Below are 5,752 nucleotides of genomic sequence, written 5' to 3'. Positions count from 1 at the left end.
CTCCCCTCCCCTCCCCTTCTCCCTTCCCCTCCCTTTCTCTTCTTTTCTTTTTCTCTTCTCTTGATTCCAAAGTTTGAAACTCTAATTCCGTTCCTTTAAAGCACTGTTCCTGTGACTTTCGCAGCTGAGGGAGACAATCTGTATAGATAGATGGTGGCACCGCAGGCAGGCTCATGTGTTTCAGTCCCACTGCAGTACCCTAGGTGGCTTGGGAAAAGCCTCCAGTCCTCATCGATGTACCCAATTGGACTTTTGGAAATCTATTTGGTTAAGTGTGTGAGTGCATGCTTGGGGAGGGCTGGTCACGTGAACGCTAAGCCTCTCCAATCTGGGAACCAATGAAGCCAACACCGGCCAGGAGGGAAACATCAATGAGCCAAGTGGCCAGTTTGCCCTGGCCTGGTGAAGCACTGCAGAGTCTGAGGCCCCGGAAGGGCGAGCATAGTGCACCTGGAGAAAAGGAGAGCGGCGGACATTGTTAGCTTCTGCTTCTCCACTGGGGGCCGCAGTCACCTTCAGCATCCGGAAATACGGAGAAGCAAACCCCGGGGGGTGGATCTGGCCCTAGGCTCCCTCCAGCTCCAACCTCTGCTTGCTTTTGACCGGGCGCAGCAGGCGCGACTCTTAAGGAAACAGAGGCTTTCTCAGGACTCCGGGGTTGCGGGCGCCCACTCTCTAGGTGGCTGCAGCCTCTGGCAGGGCACGCCCTCGGTGCTATCGCCGCGCCCCTCTGGAGTCTGCCCCTCCCGCCCTAGGGAGCGCGTACCCACTGCTGGAGAGTCCTGCCTTCCTCAGCTCCCCAGGCGGGAGATGATGGAGAGACTAACCTGGGTCTCTGGCCATCGGGTTCCTGGCCCGAGTTGCCCACGGTATCCAAGACCGTGACGTGGCGACACTGACTGAGCCTCAGAAACCGAGATTGGGGCTGATCGGGACTCTGAGGCCGCATCCTCCAGCCGCTAAAGAGCCCCAGCATCATGCAAGTGGGCACTGGCTGCCGACTGCCCAGGAAAGCCCAGGTGCGACCCTAGTCTGCAGATCCAGACCTCGCGCTGTGGGGGCTGAAGTTACCCTTCGCCAGGGGTGTTGCCCCAAGTGCAAAGCCTGGGCTGCCCTGGAGCCTAGGACTCTTTTGCCTAGGGAACCTTCGGGAAGCTCTGCGTTGGAGGCCGTGTGGACCACCACCTCAGAGCCACGCAAGACCTGCGGAGAACCGGGGACAGAGAGCTGGAGCAGCCCCCAGAGGTAACTTCAGAAAGCGGGAGACCCATGGGCACCCGAGCGCACGTGTGCAAGTGTGCGCGCGTGCAAGGTGTGATCGCTATGTGCTGGTTGCTATTACACAGGGACTCTGTGTAAAGTCCCGGGCTGCTGGCGCTCCTCCCTGGCTCCCATAGGTTCCGGACTGCAGGCCGCCTGGGCACGGGGACCCTTTTCGCTGAGCTCGGTACTGTAGTGGGAAAGGGGGTGTGCGTGTGCACGCGCATGTGGTATGTGTGTTTGTGTGTGTGGTGTGCATGTGTGTGTGCGCGCGCGTGGTAGGTAGTAGGCTTGGCCATATCTGGTGGAGGGAAAAGAGATGAAAGTAGAGAGACAATGGCCAAAGACCACATAATTCTGGGCAAGTTTTCCTGGTTAAGAATTCATTTCAGACAACAGTGTTTTGGGGGTCAAGTAGGTGAACTGTCTGTGTGACACCTCCCCCCGCCCCCGACCTATTGGAGTAAGGTGGAGAACTGAACAAACCCTAGAAGAACGGACTAGTGTATCTCAACCTTAAATTGTGATTTCCAGTCACGTTGTTGTGGAAAGGGGGTGTCTTTCTTCCCTGAGACCCTCAACTTCACCTGCCAGAAAACAGCAAAGCAAGGCCTGTCTGGCAGCGGGGGCTTGAGTTCATTCACACACTAGCTCCCCACTCCGCAGCCCTTCCCACCTGCTCTGCCGCCATCCCTGCCAAGTCCAGTACTCTCCGAGGCCACAAACCCTTGGTCCTCTCTGCAAGAGTGCAGGGTGCTTCTGGGAGGCAATTGAGTAGCTTGCTCTAACAGCATGCATGCATGCATGCCGACGGTGTTTGTGAAATAGTATTCAAAGGTTGTAAACACCGGGGTGGGGGTGGGGGTGGTGTGGTGAGGTGAGTTGTGGGAAATTAAGTAAGGTTTGCCAAGACGGAGAGGAGGAGAGACAAGGAGTCTGTGTGCTAACACAGGTCGGTTTTGTAGAACTTACATTTTGTTTGAAGGTTGGGGTGATTTTCTTAGGAGCTGGTGGGACCATGGCAGCTGCCGTTGCGGCTGCGATTGGGGGTTTGGCTGTTTGGCTCTGCTATGATGTTATTATGCAGCATGACATGAAGGATTTCCAGGAGTCATTGAGGGGCAGTGCATTTGACCGGTTATTTACCCCCATCTCCCTGCAAACAAGCTTTCGTTACCACCTCTCCTGATGAAGTCTTCCTTGCAGGTAGAAGCTAGCCTCTTACTCTAGGTATAGGCGCCTTCTGAGATGAGCTCAGTGCCAGCGCAGTGACAGCCTGGAGAGGGGACATGGCTCAAATAAGAGTAGTGGGAGAGAGTTGGGTGGCTGGCCTGAGCAAGCTCTTAGAATTGGGTTTCTTTTTATGTATCAGAGGATAAGAGAAAAATGAGGAAGGCTGGAGTGTCTGCAAAAAGCAGCCAGTTTGGAGGGATTTTTCTTTTCTTTCTTTCTTTTATTTTTATTTTTTTGTACTAGAGGCTGCAGGGAAACCCGAAATGACTGCTTAGGAAAGTCTGGTTATGATTGTGTGTAAGAGTGATTTGTACAGATCTGCAACTATGTGAAAATAAACGTCAGTTGCTAGGGAAAGAGCAGATCAAACAGTTCATTTGCATTTCTGATGAATTTGGTGAAAGTGTTGCATAGCACTTAGTAGTTGCAAGAGAGACAAAGGTTTCATTGTCAGCGTTGTGTTCCTTAGGAATATTTGGATATATAATGTCATTATTTTCTTGGCCAACACCAGAGGCAAAATTTCTGTCTTTCCAGCATCTAAAAACTCTAATGTTCCCTTTGAAAGATTTGTGCTTCTGGCAAGTCGTCTGTTCTGTCTCTGTCCATAGCACACAGAATGGGTATGGGGTTCTGTCCTTCGTTTTTTTTTCCCCTCAACCAAGCTCATCGGGACCCTTGGACAACTCGAAGCAGAAAGCAGGGCTGCAGCCATGGCCTGTGCATTGGGAGCTGGGATGTAAAGACCAGGAGGAGGAAGGGAAAACCCTGCCTGCTGCTCCTGCCAAGTGGCAATGCGTTGTTTCTCAGACTAGCTGGGAAAAGGTTCCAGATTCCTCTGTGAATATGGTGCTAATGCTCACTGATTAGCTTTTCCCGCTGACATTCAAATGTTTGTTTTTGGAGCTTACCCTGCAGGCTCAGTGTAAATTAAAAGAAAAAGAAGAAAAGAAGGATATTGAACGTAAGGCAGGCAGAAGCAGCTGTAGGCTAATTCACTGTACGATCTGGGTGATACTTAACTTTGTACATCTTTTTGCATATTATTATATATGTAACTATATATACATATATATATATATAATATATCATATATGGAGAGAGAGAGAGAGAGAGAGAGAGAGAGAGAGAATCAAACCAGATTATAGAATCATGTCCTTTTCCTCTCTCTTAGAACAGAACCCTTTATATTAAGCTTACATAAAATTTAAGTGGATGAAACAGATTAAAAATCAGGGGGAGGGCCAAGGCAGCCTTTTCCTTCTCAGTGTGGTGTCTGGCCCCCTTTGGAGTGCTTAAGGGCTCATCAGAACAGTTCACAAGTCACTGGAAGGCTTCTCTCAAGAATGTGGCCCACAGCCTCCTCTCAGTATTCCACATGAAATCTTGTGCTCTCCAGCTCAGTGTTGTCAGTGTGTCATGCACACTTTACCTACCCCAATCACAAGCACATACCTGAATGTGGTGTTTATTCTCCAACTCTGACTCCCATGAATTCCTGTCTTATTAAGTGATAGGGGAGTGGGATGAGCTGAATGAGCCATTTATGTTACTATAGCATACCAATTGACTTTAATTTCTTAATTCTTTACTTAAATTAGAGAGTGACCTTCAGAATGGAATGAGGGTTATGTATGTGTGTGTGTGTGCATGCGTGTATGACTTGATGCCACCATTCGAGCATAATTTATTGACTCTGACCACTGTGTGGTTTTTCTGGTAACCTGAGTATTTTTCTATGCCCTCTGCTTTTTTTTTTTCTTTGATTTAAGTTTTATTGCATTATGATGAGAAAAGATACCTAATTTCAATTTACCTGAATTTGTTAACATTTAAAAACATATTTTGAGTAAATAGACTTACATCACTTTCTTCTTTCCCTTTTGTTCCCCAAGTCTTCCTGGAGAGCCCCTTCCCTTCAAAACCTGTGATACCTTTCATATTTTGTCATATTCTTTAAAATTTATAAAATATTGTAACAATAAAAATGAGTATTATAAAAGTTGGTGGATATAAAACAACAGGCAATTGAAGTCTTATGTAGATGTTTATCTACAGCAATACTGAAAATACATATGTTTTTCTCAATATAAATTTTAAATAACTCCAAATATATTAACTGTATGCTATTTTAATGAGAGCTTCTGTGGGGCTTGCTAGTGAGGGATCTGTTGCGCTCCGACTTGAGAAGCCTCCTCAGTGATGCCCATTCTCTATGGTTTGACTCAGTTTACTTTGTGTTTGGTAATTTTAACCCTCAGTGACTCCTGTGGTGTGACTGGCAGCCACAATGCTGCATCTGGGATAACTCTGGGACTTTAAAAAAAAAAAGAAAGGTGTTTCAAGCAAGATGATAACCATGTAGCTTTATGTGTATCTTAAAAGCCTAAAATTAAGTAGCTGAGGAAAAAAAAGTAACATAAGAGGTCAACAATCTTATAGGCACTGGAGAACTTTAGAATGTTAGAGCAGTGACCAGCAGCTTGAGGGGCCACCATCAGGAATGAGGGAGAGGTTGTTGGGAGATTCATCAGAGCTGGAGAAACTAGAGTTTCTCTCTCTCTCTCTCTCTCTCTCTCTCTCTCTCTCTGTGTGTGTGTGTAATTGGTGGTGAGAGGGATGGAGGAGTAGGCAGTGTGTAGGGAGTGTGTAGAGTGTGTGGAGTGTGTAAGGAATGTGGGGAGCATGTGGAGACTGTGTAAGAGGGTGTAGAGAGTGTGTAGGGAGAATATGGGGAGTGTGTAGGGAGTGTGAGGGGAGTGTATGGGGAGTGTGAGGGGAGTGTATGGGGAGTGTTTGGGGCAGTGTGGGGAGTGTGTGGGGAATGTGTGGGGAGTATGTAGGGAGTATGGGGAGTGGGGGGAGAGTGTGGGGAGTATGCAGGGAGAATGTGGGGAGTGTGTAGGGAGTGTGTGGGGAGTGTTTGGGGCAGTGTGGGGAATGTGTGGGGAGTGGGTAGGGAGTATGTAGGGTTCAGAGTGTGAGTAGGTGATGTGTAGAGTATGAGTAGGCCATGGTAATGAAGGGTATGGGTAGAGTGTGTGTTGTTTGTGAGTAGTGGGTGTGGAGTGACAGTTGAGGGTAGAAATGTAGGGTGTAGGATATGGGGAGGCTGTATTTTTTGATGTGGGTAGGTGGTGTGTGTTGGGTGTGGGTAGGTGGTGTGTGTTGGGTGTGTGTAGGTGGTCTATGTTGGTGTGGATAGGTGGTGTGTGTTGGCTATGGGTAGGTGGTGTGTGTTGGGTGTGGGTAGGTGGTG

The 5,752-nt window shown here is 48.4% G+C and overlaps 1 protein-coding gene across 2 annotated transcripts in view; it reads left to right on the top strand.

The window, feature by feature from the left end:
* The first annotated feature begins 735 nt into the window (after positions 1–735).
* The window catches only part of Minar1 (membrane integral NOTCH2 associated receptor 1), a 30,948-nt gene continuing 25,931 nt past the window's right edge, over positions 736–5,752 (top strand). Inside the window, exon 1 of one of the 2 annotated variants that reach the window (XM_021207871.2) lies at positions 736–1,245. The gene's annotated coding sequence lies outside the window, so the exon portion shown is untranslated. The remainder of the gene's footprint in view (positions 1,246–5,752) is intronic. The other variant, XR_003844648.1, reaches the window with a different exon arrangement.

The sequence above is a fragment of the Mus pahari genome, chromosome 10 (assembly GCF_900095145.1).
Source record: "Mus pahari chromosome 10, PAHARI_EIJ_v1.1, whole genome shotgun sequence".
NCBI lineage: Eukaryota > Metazoa > Chordata > Mammalia > Rodentia > Muridae > Mus > Mus pahari.
This window is presented reverse-complemented; position numbering and strand designations above follow the sequence as displayed.